This window comes from Palaemon carinicauda, chromosome 5, assembly GCF_036898095.1.
Source record: "Palaemon carinicauda isolate YSFRI2023 chromosome 5, ASM3689809v2, whole genome shotgun sequence".
Taxonomy (NCBI): Eukaryota; Metazoa; Arthropoda; class Malacostraca; order Decapoda; family Palaemonidae; genus Palaemon; species Palaemon carinicauda.
Genome location: NC_090729.1, coordinates 139400169 through 139416453, shown reverse-complemented (window position 1 = coordinate 139416453; position 16285 = coordinate 139400169). Strand labels below are relative to the sequence as shown.

Below are 16285 nucleotides of genomic sequence, written 5' to 3'. Positions count from 1 at the left end.
GCTTCTCCCTGCGAGGGAATCCTTATCACTCTTCTTTTCTACAGGTTTGGCCGTCCCTGGGTTTGCTCGGCCTGCCTTTCAAGTAGGCTCTGCTGCAGCTGCTTCATCGGGTTGCTGGGTTGCAGCGTTCGTCGGCGTTCAAAATTGATCCTTTGACCCTGGTTGATGAAGTGGTGTCGGAGGATTCGTCTGCTGCCCTGCCCACAGACTGTTCCTGCTTTGTCTTCTGCTTCTTCCGCTGTTGCTGAGGACTGCACTTCCTCCATGTTGACCATCTTTTGGGGGGTGGAGCAAAGTTCAAGGCATGTCTCTCCTGCAAGTGATCACCTCTTTCGTTTTCTAGAGAGGCCGCTCACAGAGACTCCTCTTTGTAGGCCTGCTGATCCTCCTGCCCCTACGAGGGATCGTCACTGTGAACGTAGACCCTGCCATGCTCGTCCGACTTCGCCTCAGAGGTGCTCCTTCACCATCAGCGAAAAGACGCCTCTTTGGCTCTTCAGCTTCATCTTCGTAGCTCTCCTCTTTGGAGGAACCTTCTTGTCCTGGTTCTGCTGAATCCCGACCTTTGCCTGTTTCTTTGGACTCTCCTTCTCGTCGTAAAACTCCGGTTTATGACTCCCATCGAGGATTCGTTCGGGATCCTCTCCTTGGGATGTTCGCCCTTTCAAAGTGCACATCCCGTCTCCAGGTCATCGTTCTGATGTTCGCCGATCTCTTGCTCAGCGATCTCCTGTTCATCAGTCCCCTGCTCACCTACCTGCTGCTCGTCAACCTATGGCTTGCTGATCACCAGCTCGCCGAATGCCTGCTCACCAATCTTCATGTGTTGGCTCTTCTCTGTCTCACCGATTCCAGGATCGCTGATCTCCGACACGTCAGTCTTTTGATCGTAAATCTCCTACTTGCAGACATACGACTCAACTAGCGCCCACGCATAAATCTCCTGCTCGTTGATATCCTAATCAACGATTGCCTAGACATAGATATCCTGTTTGCTGATCACCAATTTTCGGTCACCTGCTCGTCAACCTCGCCATTCGCTGAAGCATCGTTCACATCACTGCTCACCAGCATGTCATTCGCCAGAGCGTCAGTCCCCGACTTGTCGATTGCCAGCATCCACCCTCTCGTCTGGTGTTAACAGTTGACTCGACACCAACTCGTCAGCTCTGTCAACAAATCAGCAACCCTCGGTTGCCCAACGGCCCTCCCATTGTTTGCCGACCAAGAAGAGCACTATAGTCGCCATCAGCCACATGCCGATCACCAGCCATCGTCTACCTCTTCCAAGAGGCCATCCCTCCAACAGCAGGTACGAGTGATGACCCTACTGCTGAGACACTTTTTACAGAGCAGGAACATAGAGGTAAGCAGCTTTCCAGGTCGTCTTCACTGAGAATTTCAGTTCTCCTACCAGGAAATGCAAGCTTCCTCCCCACCGTACGCCGTCGCCCCATTCCTTTCCCCACAAACGCTTAACAGTGCGACTGCCGGGGAAGGAGGAAAAGGGCAAGCTGCAAGTTTTCAAGATCCCGAAGCTTGCTGCCCCTAGGAAGGAACCTACAGCACATAGTTTGATGCTCCTGGAGACTTCCTCTTCGGAGATGAAGACTCCTCGGAGGGACCCTTCAGCTTCACTCCCTTCAGGGAAACTATCGGACAGTGCCTCCATCAGTAAACAACCGTGGTTTGGTGCCTTGGTTAGGGTGGTTATACAGGCTTTCGGGCCAAGGGTACTATCCTCGAGCCATACGAAGGTTTTCCTGGATCCCCCTGGAAGTGTTTTTCTCATCTTCGGACCCAAGCCAAAAAGCCACAGTTTTGCCCCCCCCCCCCCCCCCCCTGAAGAGGAAGAGAGAGTCCCCGATGTCATCGCGTCATCCAGGTTCAACCTGACTCCAGTCTGGACATCTACGGTAGAGGCTAATCTCACTGGTTCCTTTTCCTCTCGCCCTCTTGCTTACTCGTCACCTCAATCAAGGGGCACTCACAGGGAAGAGTCTTTGCCAGACTCTCCGTGGCCTAACTTCGACGGAAGAAGCTCCACGAGACCCCAGTGTTGCAGCCTCGAAACCTGTAGAGGTTTCCATCCTTCCCTCTACGGACATCCATCAGGTCATGCCATCTAGACTTTTTTTCCCTCTAAGGAGGGAGCCTAAAGACTCCAAGACACTTCCCAAATCCTCTTCAAGGATTCTTAGACCTGCAGAGGGGGTCAAGCCATCAGTCGGCCAGCTCAACATCGACCACGACCAACTCTTGAGACGAGATCTCAGTGATGGACTACGAAGATTGTGCTGCCAGGCCCATATCGGAAAGTGATCAGAGGAAGTCAGAGTGTGCCCTTTGGCAAGTTCCGGCTTGTATGAGGCCCCTTAATTGATTGGCAGACCCGGAGATGGCTCCTCAAGAGGGCAAGGACACGGTTTTGGATTGTGTCTTAGGCACTCAGAAGCCCCTGAAATCCAGTGCAGCTTTGCCCTGGTCTGAGGGACTGATGAGTGCCCAGCATAAGGTTGCTGCTCAGCTCTCAGAGTACTCTTCATCTTTCTGATCGGGCTTGTCCTCTAAGCTTCTCCCACCTCTAGTTGTTCAGCAGATGAGATACTATGAAGTCCTGGACATGCTGCGCCGGGCTCTTCCTCTCCACTATTCGACAGAGGAACTGATGAAAGGTGTCTCACCGGAGAGGCTTTCCGGTCGTCAGGTCGCTTTCTCAGCCCCAGAGATCCTGAACCAGGAGAAGGTAGTGAAGTATGCCATGCAGATTACTATGTGGCGGGATCTCTGGTTGGGATCCGTAGGGATCCTGGTATGGACTGAGGATATCTCCAAGGAAAGTACATTGGAACCTCTACATACGATCTTAATTCGTTCTGGGACCTGCTTCGTATGTTAAAATAATCGTATATTGGAGCAAATGTTCCCATAAGAATACACTATAATTTGTATAACTCGTTCTACAGCCCAAAAACCTATGATAACTCCTTAATAAATTACTACACATAATTACTGTACACATAACAATAATACAATTGCATTATATAAGAGAGATGTTAAAAAGAATAATCATAAAGAAATAATAAATAAAAAGTGTTTTAATTGTCACTTTACCTTAGAGACAGGCCAATGCAGGTGTAGGATTTGCTACGCAGGACGAGACGAACGGTCGTCGAGGAGGTAGAGATGGTGACTGCTATAACGTACCGTAACTTACTCTAACTTACACTACGTGAACTTTAATCTAACTTAGCTTGTTTATTTTTTTTTAATTTTTATTTATTTTTCGTTTGCATTTTTTTCTTTTTAATTTTCATCACTTTAACTCAATTCAATCTTAGTTTTCTTTGCTTCACTTTGATCATTTTCGATGGTTTGACTGCTTTAATGGCTTCCTTCTGCTTGATGATCGTCAAGATCGTAGACATATTCCAGCCATATTGTTTAGCCAGATACTCACAAGCACACCATGCTCATGTTTTTCTATAATTTCTTGCTTCAATTCTAATGAAAGCATTGCCTTCTTCCTTTTCTCACCACTATTGATACCTGTACTGAAACTAAGCTTCTTAGGGCTCATGATTATACGTAAAATAAAAAATGAAACGTGAGAAAAGGAAGATAATAAGCACTGTTAATAACAGACCGAACAGAGGACAACCACACGATGCGCACGAGAGCAGAGAACTGACAGACTCGACGTTCAATGGCATCCCTCTGACATGCTGCCATCTACCGGCGTAAACAAGATCTACGTCAGCAATTGGAGCATGACTTCCAGTGTCGAGACGGAAATTTGATCGAATTTTACTTCGGATGTTGGAACAATCGTATGTAGAGGGTCCACTGTACCAGGAAGGCGATGGAGACCTTCTTACTCTCGGGTACCTGTGCCATCTAGTTCCTGGCCCACCAAGTTGTGAACTAGTAGGCTAACACCATCCTGAAGCACAGGGACTCAGTAGCCAAGAAGTTCCATCACCAAGTCCCTAACGTCGAGATTGCAAGGCTACAGAATTCCTCTCTGGAGGGTTCCTCGTTGTTTGAGCCAAGGGATGTTGTGCGTGATGCGGAGAGAGGGAGGAAGTCCCACCAAGACTCCCTCATCCATAGGGCCCTGACATCCCAGCCCTACTGACCACCAGTTCTTCCACAAACCAACCAACTTAAATCTTCAACGAGCAAAACGGTAGCAAAAGACAATTAGACGTCTAAAAAGCCCTTTCCTGCCAAGGACAGGAAAGGCACCAAGTTCTCCCATGGAGGGAAGCAACCTAGAGGTGGCGGCCGCGGCTGCAAACACTAGATAGTCGATCCCTCTGCTTGTCCACGAGTGGGGCGATGCCTACATCGCTGCTGGAAGAGGTAGATGCAGTTCGGAGCCAAACCCTGGACAGTCTCTGTGATTTGTTCAGGGTGTCGTGTCCTGTTCATTTAATCTCTCCCTCCACTGACCAAGACTCCAGTCTCGAAAAGCTCCTTTGCCATAAGATCGGCTCTACATCAAAAGAACAGCAGCAGCTCGTCCCTGAGTTCCTTCGCTTTTTCTCAGCACTGGGATAATCTAGAGGAGGATCACAAAGAACACTATTTCTGCTTGGATTCTAAGGGTCATTGACCATGTACTAAATCAGATCATCCTCCAGCATTTCGACGAAGAGTGTGCAATGTTGGGCATAGCTACATCTCTGGCCTTCAAATGAAACTACTCTGTGGTGCAGTTTCTGCAAATGGTCACGTGGAAGCATCAAAAGACCTTCACCGCCCATTACCTGCAAGACATGACCCACAGAAGACTCGATTTGTTCTCTATTGGTCCTATGGTGGCTGCACAATAGCTGGTTTAATACCTCAAGTTATTTAAAAGACAATTAGCAAAAGGTTGAGGGCACAGGTTACCCGGTTTTATTCTGAGTGAATAAAAAGGAATGATTGGCTCTTTTCTTTTTTTTCATCCTCCCCTCTCTTGGGAAAATAGTATCTTAGGTCCTCTTCACAGTTTACCTCAACTTCTGCAGGTGAACCATTGCTCCCTTTTGTAACTTAGTATTGTGACAATACTGTTACATCCCCATACCCTGGCAAGGCGGTATTGGGAATGTCTCTGTGAACTTGGTTAATTCTTATGGACTCGGAATAACTTGTACCTTGATAGTCACATTGCTAGTATCTCAACACACAGCTTTTGTAGGCCGCAGACCATGCATAGCAAGGATTAGCGAGGTGTTACGGTATCCTTATTTGTGTACTAACCTATACATAAGGACTTCTCGAGTGAAGTAAAAAAGCTAGATTGGCAAGGACTTCACCCTCCTGAAAGGTGAGTCAACCCCTATAAATAGAGTAGGATTATATTCCAGTTATGGAACTAATGACAAATTTGGAAGTAATTTGTATTTTTCCTAATGATACAAACCTGTAGCTACTTATAAAGATTTTCCCGCTAACCCAGTACCCCTTGAAGTCCTACCTCCAAGCAAAGTGAAGCATAGTCACAGGTGTGTGAATGAGAGGGGTAGCTAACTAATCCCCACCCCACCCTGCTAACTAGTGGGATGGGTAGTTAACCCTTGATAAATTCTAATGGCTCATCCTTTCAGCTTCGCATAAAGTAATACCCATATAGATAGCTACAGTTTTGTATCGTTAGTTCCAAATTTGTCATATCATCGATGTCTTTTGCAAATTGTCGTGTTGCCTTTACCATATTGCACAATAGTTGCAGGTTCTCCAGTGTAAGCCCACGCTATTCTATTTCTTCGTCTTGCTCCTCTTCGCTTTGTTCTTCACTTACAGACTTCATCATCTCAAGGTTGTCTTCATCTGTCAGTGGGTCCGAGTGGGTATCGATAAGGCTGTTGACGTCTTCTTCCATCATGTCAACAAATCCTTCATCCTTGATGATACGAACCAGCCTCACCACCTTCTTCACTGGTGGGTGATGAACTTATTCAGGAGTGAAGCCTGCATAATTATGTACTGTACCACGTTAGTCCATAATTTCTTCCAGCAAGAATTTATGGTCTCGGTTTTCATGTCCTTCAATGCTAGCTGGATATTAGTCAAGTATGACGCAATGTTGTAGTTATGCCAGTACTTTTTCAAGGTGATGCCTTAGTCGCCATCAACTGTCATGATGAGTCCCAGGAACAAATGACACCCTGATTCATCGGCTAAATTAGTGATGTGGTGTTGGGGGGCAGGAACTCGATCTGTTGCATGGCCTCCTGTACAGTCCATCAAGAGAATGTCCGTAAAAGGGAGGCACTTCTTAGCCAGATACAGCTTCACCTGGGGAATGAAGCAATGGAGGAACCATTTGAAGGTCAGGGCTTTCGTTATCCAGGCCTTAGAGTTATGCATTCAATACATGTGGAACAGAGAGACCTATTTCTGTTTTTTAAGGCCCATGGATTTTTGGCCTTATAGATAAGGCTTGGCTCAAGCATAAAGCCTGCAGCATTGCCACATATGAGTTTGACATGGTCCTTGTGGGCCTTGAAGCCTGCCCTCTTTACTTCATCCTTGAAGAGGAATGTACACTAAGGCATCCACCTCCAAAAGAGGCCTGTCTCGTCCATTTTTAAATATTTAACTTAGCCGGTGAATATATAATAGCTGCTACTCAGCGGCTCGACAGAAAACACACTCAAAAACTCGCGAGCGATCGCTATGAAGGTTGCGGGTGTGACCACCAGCGCCAACTATCGGCCAGATACCACTCTTGCATGTAAACAAACCCTTCAATTCTTCTCTGTCGACCTTAACGACAAGACGTATCATTACTCGCTGTAGAACCTGGAGTTTTCTCAACATATTTGGTGAAGTACTTCATTTTGGTTTGAGCTTTCGCTGTGCAGGTGTTTTATCTTCAACTTAAATCTTGAACTCGTTTTTGGATAGATTTAATTTTTGATGACTTTGGATTGTTTTTTGGACTTTCCTTGACTTTTAAATGGCCGACCCTTCCCTTAGTACGGAAGTGTGTTTAGGCTTTTAGCAATTATCTTATCACGTTATAAATTAATTATAGATTTTCCTCTATATATTTTATATCTCACCCGCCTTTATTAGGCCTCTTCGATTAGCTTTCCATTTATAATAAACATCAAGATAAATTTTAATGATTTGTTTATATGCGACCTTTCCTGAGAGTAGGCGGTCCTAACTTGGAAACCGAAGTTAAACAACGTTGAGCCCTTTCAATCGTAAAAAACTTTTACAGAGCTAATGATTTAAAACTTATTAAATGAATATTTTTTAGTAGATATTTTATGAAAGATTTTCTTTGAATAGTCTTCTTACTGTTTCAAAGATGAACTAACGTTTAGTTTATTTATGCTACGCAGTTTGCGCTCTATCGTTACGATAGAGAGAGAGAGTATCACGGTTTCACTTTGCAGAAAGAGTAAATTGATTCTGACGTTTTGTTCATTCTTCTTTCAAAGCTTAAATGTTTTAAATTCTATTTTAAAGGAACTTTTTAATTGAAAAACCTTTCAGTTTTTTCCTTTGGTCAAATAACCTGTTTTTTGACGAAACGTAAGTGGGCTCTTCTCTTCGGTGCGAAATCAAGAGAGAGAGAGAGAGAGAGATAGAGACGGAGAGAGAGAGAGGAGAGAGAACGTTCCGATCTTTATTCTCGTCACAAGCGAGTAACGTTGTTCTCGAGTTACTCTCGTCCCTAGTCTCTGTACGGGGAGAAAGGATAAAACGTTTTTAGTTTTTATTCTCGTCCCAAGGCACTGTACGGTGAGAGATTGAAAACGTAGTTTTGAATGAACTAGTGTTTAGTCTCTTTCCCAGCCACTGATCTTTTTATCTTAAAATATGTTTACTGTTTTTTGCTTGTATTAATGTGCTTACATTATACGACTGATTTCGCAATTATAACCTTTTGATGAGGGTAGAATTGCGTGCTTCAGGTAGAAATCAGTTTTATTCATACCTAATGTGAATTGTTAAAAAATTCGATTTCAGTGAAACAAGTGCAAAACAGAAAATCGTAGTGATAAAGTGATATTGCGCAAAGTGTTATCAGTGTTGTGACCGAGGGTTCGTCTGTTCGTGCCTGTCGTTCGCCTAGTCCGGGACCTCTTGCAAGCTCCCAAGCCCAGGGGAGAAGTAATGTCGTACGACTTATGGGTTCGAGAGGCCTTGATCAGCGAACAGACGTTCCCTCTATGGTATCAGGCGTATCTCACCAAGATCACCCCTACCATAAGGCGAGAGAGACGATTTTCTCCTCGTCATCCGAAGGCTTTTCGCATAAGAAACAGTGGAACAAAGTTTCGAGGCCCTTTAAGCGAAAGTCAGTCCTTTCAGGACAGGTCCAGCGTCCTGGTTTTAACTATTAGGACAGCTCTGACCCTATGCAGTCATCGGAAGACTGCTCGCCGCCTAAACAAAAGCGTAACACAGGCTCCGAGAGTCTTTTTGTAGGCAAGGTTTTGCAGTCACAGACGTTACCCTCGTCTCTTACCGCAACCATTCCCGTTGATCCTAAATGGGTTGTACGGCAAGACATGCAGAATAAGCTTGCCTCCCTTATGGAAGACTATTCTGCCGATAAGTCCGTTGAGCCTAGCCGTTTATCTCATCGAGATCCTGGCCTTCAGCCACCCAAACGTTCCTTTGTGCGTCCTGTTGACGTTGGCGTAGCCAAGTCACGTCAGTCAGGTTGTTTAGAACCACACTCGATGCGGTCTCGTGTGGATTTTCAGCCGCATTTGGACGTTAGGCCACTTGCTGATGCTCCTGTTGACGTTCAGGACGTTCGCCAACCATCGGAGTTGACTTGTTTTGACCCTGAGCGTCAACCTCCGCATTCTAGAGTTGTTTTGACTGCTCAGACTAGGCGGTCAAAGCAGTCTCGAGTGGACGCTGTGCGTCCTCACGCACCTTTTGTTGTTGACAGTTCACAGACTGTCAAGCAGTTACATGACGTTGCGTCCTGGTCCGCTACTAATGCACCAGTGCGTGTGGACTCTGCTTGTAAAGCATTGCCACCACGGTAGGTCTCTCCCTTGCTTGAGACTCGGCTATTGTCGGACAAGGTTCCTTCAGATGAGGAAGTTGCTGTTCCCCCTCCTACTGATATTCCCTTGAGGACTCTGTCAGACGGAGAGGAGCCTAAAGCTGCTTAGCCCTCTATGGACTTTAAATAAATCATACTGATTTTTAAGGATCTTTGTCCAGATCTTTTTGTAACTGCTGCTCCTCGTTCGCCTAAGCGTCAGAGTTTACACTAGGCCTAGCTACTTCGAAGCCGTTGTTTTATAAGCTAGTGCTCTCTCGCTCTTCTAAGAGAGCTTTACGTTTGCTAGGCAACTGGTTTATCACCAGGAGGAGTTTGGGGGAGACAGCCTTTGCTTTCCCTACTTTTAAGCTGGCTTATAGAGCGAGAGTCTGATATGACACGATAGAAGTTCTCGGCTTGGGAGTTCCTGCCTCTGCCCAGATAGACTTCTCAAACCTCATAGACTCTCCCTGGCGCCTGGCCATGAGACGCTCCAAGATTTTATGGTCGACTTCAGAGCTATTTTCGAGCGTTTGAAGTTTTGCTGTACAATTATGTCATGCATAAACAAGGCTTTCAGGGATGGCTCCAATGATCTGACAGCCACGTTCTCTGCAGGAACAAGTCCCTCAGGGATGGCTCCAATGATCTGGCAGCCATGTTCACTGCAGGAGTACGTAAGAGGCAAGTGCGCTCAATGTGTTCATTGTCAAGACAAACTTCACGATGAAGTCTACCAGGCTGTCTTGACAGCATTTATGGAAGGCGACTGGATGGTCTCTCTCGACCTTCAGGAGGCATACTTCCACATTCCTATACACCCGGATTCCCAACCGTTTCTGAGGTTTGTTTACAGGAATGTGGGGTACCAGTTTCGAGCCCTGTGCTTTGGCCTCAGTCCTGCGCCTCTCGTGTTTACGAGGCTCATGAGGAATGTGGCAAAATCCCTCCATCTATCGGGGATCCGAGCCTCCCTGTACTTGGACGACTGGCTTCTCAGAGCATCGTCCAGTCTTCGCTGTCTGCAGGATCTACATTGGACGTTGAGTCTAGCCAGGGAGTTGGGACTTTTGGTCAACCTAAAAGTCCCAACTGATCCCATCCCAGATTATTCTATATTTGGGGATGGAGATTCGCAGTCCAGTTTTTTTTCGGGCTTTTCCGTCTGCCACCGAATAGAACAAGCCCTGCTCGAAGTCCAACTAATGCTGAAAAGAAAACGTTGTTCAGTCAGGAGTTGGAACAGTCTCGTAGGGACTCTCTCATCCCTGGAGCAGTTTGTCTCACTAGGGAGACTACACCTTCTGCCTCTCCGGTTCCATCTAGCCTCTCACTGGAACTAGGACAAGACGTTAGAGACGGTATCATTCCCAGTCTCCGAACCAGTAAAGGCATGCCTGAAATGGTGGGACAGCAATATCAGTCTGAGAGAGGGACTTTCCCTAGCAGTCAGGAACCCAAACCACGTGTTTTCTCAGACGCGTCGGATTTGGGTTGGGATGCGACCCTGGACGGTCGGGAATGCTCGGGTCTGTGGACTTCAAGTCAGAAGCGCATGCACATCAACGGCAAGGAGCTATTAGCAGTCCACTTGGCCTTGATGATATTCGAAAGCTTCTTCGAAACTAAGTGGTAGAGGTCAACTCAGACAACACCACAACTTTGGCGTACATCTCCAAGCAAGGAGGCCCGCACTCCTTCATGCTGCTCGAGATCGCAAGGGACCTTCTCTTATGGTCAAGAAATCGAGGCATCTCCCTGTTGACGAGATTCATCCAGGGGGACTTGAACGTCTTGGCAGACTGTCTCAGTCGGAGGGGTCAGGTGATACCCACGGAATGGACCCTCCACAAGGACGTGGGCAAGAGTCTTTGGGCTACTTGGGGTCAACCCACCATAGACCTCTTTGCCTCCTCGTTGACCAAAAGGTTACCAATCTATTGCTCTCCAGTCCTAGATACAGAAGCAATCCACATTGACGCGTTTCTACTGGATTGGTCTTTTCTGGACTTATATGCATTCCCACCATTCAAGATAGTCAACAAGGTACTGCAGAAGTTCGCCTCTCACGAAGGGACAAGGTTGACGTTGGTTGCTACCCTCTGGCCCGCGAGAGAGTGGTTCACCGAGGTACTTCAATGGCTGGTAGACTTTCCAAGAAGTCTTCCTCTAAGGGTAGATCTGTTACGTCAGCCCCACGTAAAGAATGTCCATCAAAGCCTCCCCGCTCTTCGTCTGACTTCCTTCAGACTATCGAAAGACTCTCAAGAGCTCGAGGCTTTTCGAAGGAGGCAGCCAGTGCGATTGCAAGAGCGAGGAGAGCTTCTACCATTAGAGTATACCAGTCGAAGTGGGAAGTCTTTTGAGACTGGTGCAAGTCAGCATCTGTGTCCTCGTCCAGTACCTCTGTAGCCCAAATCGCAGATTTTCTTTTACATCTGAGAAAGGTTCGCTCCCTTTCAGCTCCCACGATTAAGGGCTACAGGAGCATGTTGGCTTCGGTCTTTCGACATAGAGGCTTAGATCTTTCCAACAATAAAGATCTCCAAGATCTCCTTAAGTCTTTCGAGACCTCTAAGGAACGTCGTTTGGCAACTCCTGGATGGAACTTAGACGTGGTCATAAGGTTCCTCATGTCAGACAGGTTTGAGCCATTCCATTCAGCCTCCCTGAAGGATCTCACCCTCAAGACACTTTTCCTAGTGTGCTTGGCTTCGGCTAAAAGGGTCAGTGAACTTCATACCTTCAGTAAGAACATCGGTTTTTTCTACAGAAAAAACCACTTGTTCACTTCAACTTGGTTTCCTGGCCAAAAATTGAAATGCCTTCTCCTCCTTGGCCTAAATCTTTTGATATTCCTTGCTTATCAGAGATCGTAGGCAACGAACTGGAAAGAGTATTATGTCCTGTTAGAGCTCTTAAGTTCTATTTAACTCGTACTAAGTCATTACGAGGTAAATCTGAGGCATTATGGTGCTCAGTTAAGTAACCATCATTGCCTATGTCAAAGAATGCTTTGTCATATTTTATCAGATTTTTTAATACGAGAAGCTCGTTCTCACTTGAATGAGAAAGACCGATGTTTGCTTAAGGTTAAGACGCACGAAGTTAGAGCTATACAACCTCCGTGGCCTTCAAGCAAAATAAATCTCTGCAAAGTATTATGGACGCGACTTCGGAGAAGCAAGTCAGTGTTCGCGTCATTTTACTTAAAAGATGTCCAGACTCTTTACAAGGACTGCTACACACTGGGTCCATTCGTTGCAGCGAGTGCAGTAGTGGGTGAGGGTTCTACCACTACATTACCCTAATTCCAATATCCTTTTTAATCTGTCTCTTGAAATGTTTTTTAATATTGTTTTTTGGGATGTACGGAAGGCTAAGAAGCCTTTCGCATCCTTGTTGATTTGGCGGGTGGTCAAAGTCATTTCTTGAGAGCGCCCAGATTAGGGGTTTGATGAGGTCCTGTTAGTATGGGTTGCAACCCTTTATACTTCAGCTCCTGGGAGTCTTTCAGCATCCTAAGAGGATCGCTGGGCTTCGTGAGGAAGACAGACTTACAAGGCAGAGTAATCGTCTCAGTCAACTTCCTTACTAGGTACCTATATATTTTGGTTTTGTTATATTGATAACTGTCAAAAACTCTTAGCTTATACGCTGTAAACTTAATTAACTCTGGTCTCTACCCACCGCCTTGGGTGTGAATCAGCTATTATATATTCACCGGCTAAGTTAAATATTTAAAAATGATATTTTAATTATAAAATAAATTTTTGAATATACTTACCCGGTGAATATATAAATTAAAGGCCCTCCCTTCCTCCCCAATAGAGACGCAGTGGGACGAGAAGAATTGAAGGGTTTGTTTACATGCAAGAGTGGTATCTGGCCGATAGTTGGCGCTGGTGGTCACACCCGCAACCTTCATAGCGATCGCTCGCGAGTTTTTGAGTGTGTTTTCTGTCGAGCCGCTGAGTAGCAGCTATTATATATTCACCGGGTAAGTATATTCAAAAATTTATTTTATAATTAAAATATCATATTAAGAACTTTCTCAGGGAGGTAGCCTTAATCACTGATGAGCTTAGGAAACGCATCCTCCATGCAACGACGAGCAGCATCGGTGTCGGCAGAGGCAACCTCACCATACAAAGGCACTCTTTTGATGCCATATTTCTTTTGAAAGTTATCGAACCAGCCTTCGCCTGCTGTAAAGCCTCTTCCTCAAGGAGGCAAATCACTCGTGACAAAGCTAGTACTGGCTTGAGGTTTGTCAGAATCACCTTCAGCGGCTTCTTCAGCATCTCTTTTGTCGTCGTCATTGGGTAAGGTTTGATCATAGAGAAATTTGGCCTTTGTCCTGATCATATTAGTGTCTAAACTCACGTTTTTTTTTTTTCTGCAATCAGCATCCCACAAGGCTAATAGACCTTCTTTCACAATTCTTTTATTACGCGGAGTTACCACGTGTTTCGCTCCTTTTATTCAAGCTTATTGCAACAGTTTTGCAGATGTTAGCTTTGTTTCTTTTTATGTAGCGCACTGACGATTCTTTCACTCCATAATGGTGTGCCACCGTGGCATAACTTCTACCCTGTTTAAACATCACTAAAAGTTTGACTTTTTCATTGATGGTCATCATCTTCCTCTTCCTCTTGGGCTCACTAGAGAAATCTTTTGCAGGGGCACTGCACTTAGGAGGCATTGTAAGGGCTTAAAGAAGAATTGACTTCGAACGCAACACTAAGGTGCGCAAGAGACAATTAACAGCATGAACAAGACTGACGAGATACAACAAAGGAAGAAGCTAGAAAAGGGTACAATGATGCGCAGCCAATTAGCTCACTCATGCTCTCGTTCGTTGATCTCGCGGCGGGAACCAATCACGTGCCTTGTCTGAGTGCCAGTGAGTATGTAAAAAGCCTCTGAGAGAGCTTCTCTCTTTGTCTGGCATCCTGGGAAACCATTTCTCAAGCTCATCATGATGAAACAACGTTGCTTTCTGCTATACAGCTGCCAATATGGTGGTATTCTTGAATTTTTATTTTCTCGATTAATATTTTTGTAAAATCAGCGGTGCACTGAGGCCGCGAAACTTGAACTGCGAAGTGGCAAACGCGGACTATATTTACTATTTTAAACCAGGCACACAACTCTGTTGAATCATAACCAATAACAGTACAGTATCATCGATAGAGCGAATGCCTGCGAATTTTACTTGAGCTAATACTGGCGAGTTCTAGATAATTAATGACTTAAATATAGCTTGGCCAGTGGGTGCCGATTAATGCACTTGTTGATGTATTGGGTGCGGGGTAAAAGGACTTATTACAGTAATAAGTTATAAAAAATAATCTATACTTGAGCGAAAGTCTGAAAATAAGGAGAAGCATGTTTGGGTATCCTCTTAATCCAAGGAATTTGAACTAAGAGGGTAAGGCCATGGTGCAAATGCTGCAGTTCACAAAATATGTTTAAGAATAATAGTTATATAATCACCAATTAATGTAAAGTTATCAAAAGTCGCACATAAAATGAATAAGTAATCATAACATAAATAAAGCATATATACTCCATTTTGTAAATGTGTTTATGGTAGTTCAAGTCCAACTGATTACCACCCAATTTTCATAACTTCCATACCATCTAATGTTTTTGAACTTCTACTGGTAAACTTCTAAATAGGGTTGGTGAAGGTAATCTATCTGTTCCATTGTTTGCAATTTGGCTTTTGTTAAGGCCTTTGGAGCATGTTATACCCTTCTTACAATCTCCAATGATGTAAATAGATCCTTTGATTTTTGTCAGGAAGTTTGAGTTATTGGCCTTGATTTTACTGTAGTGCTGCCTTTGACAGTATTAATCATGAGGCCCTGGTTTTCAACCACTGGGAGTAGGTGGTTTTTTCTTAGCATGTTAGATTTTTTTTAGTAATATGTTGCAAAGAGTTGTTTTTGATGGGCAGCATTGAGTACTATATAGGAATGTGATATCTGGTGTTCTTCCAGGCAGTGATCTTGGCCCATTACTTTTGATACTATGTACACATGACATGGTTTGGCCTACTCTCTTTGCATCAATTTCATCTGGGGTGCGGAATCCTTTTATAGAGATCCAGTTAAAATTCGTGCATGGTGAAAAGTGTGATTATAAGTAGGTTTAGGATAGTGGTTCCTCATCATATGTATCCCACTGAGCATTGATGATGGTTTATTTTTATTTAACTCTGTATGATTTTAAAAATATAAGGTGGGATTTTTTATAGCAAATTTACTTTTGAGAAATACATTGTCTGTCTCTTCATCAATTGCATAAAAAACTGGCTTACTGAGAGTTTTTGTGATTTTTGGTGATACCTGTATATCTATTCTGAAGAAGTATTCTAATTTTTTCATTCTGCCTTATTTTGAATAATGTTATCCTGTCTGTCAGCTGCTGAATCTCATCTCAATTTGTTGGGCAAGAACTTGTCTATTGAGTTTTTAATCCGGATCTAGGTATTAATCTCTTGCACCTTTGTTTAATTAGTTCGTTATGCATGTTGCATGAGATTTTTCTGTAATTCTGACCATTCTTTTGCATTCAGATCTTCCCAGAAAGTACTATCCTGGTCGTAATACTAGATATGCAGTAATTTCAAAGAGATGCCTTCTCCATCATGAAGTACAATATTGCAGAGTATTTTAAAAGTTTTATTCCAGCTGTGACCATATTGTGGAATGATGTACAGTAGTTGAATAGGTAGAACTTGCAAAAGTTCAAACTTGCAGGGAATGTTTTTATGTTAAACATGGTGACATCAATATCTTTTTATAGTTTAATTATGAAAGATCCATTTTGATGTTATTACTGTTCTTAGGATATATTATTCTAATTCATTACTTATCATGTAGTTAATTTATTTCCTTATTACTTTTCCTCGCTGGGATATTTTCCCTGTTGGAACGCTTGAACTTATAGCATGCTGCTTTTCCAACTAGGGTTGTAGTTTAGCTAGTAATAATGATGATGATGATACAATTATTAGAATCAAATATCAGTAAAAGTATAGAATAGTAAGGTTGCAAAAAAATGTGTAAGAAGTTGAGGAAAGTGTGAAGTCTCTATTTTTATATTGTATTATGAATCAAATTGAAACTTTTAGTATAGCAGTTTGTTTAAATTTCAAAGTAAATTTTCTTCAAATAACAACTATTATTAAGTTGAATGTTATAATACTCATTGATAGTTAATCCCCATATGCACTGGAATGTTATTGTTTGATCA

The 16285-nt window shown here is 44.0% G+C and overlaps 1 protein-coding gene across 2 annotated transcripts in view; it reads left to right on the top strand.

Moving 5' to 3' along the window:
* The window catches only part of LOC137641510 (uncharacterized), a 380155-nt gene that overhangs the window by 126951 nt on the left and 236919 nt on the right, over window positions 1-16285 (top strand). The window lies entirely within an intron of this gene.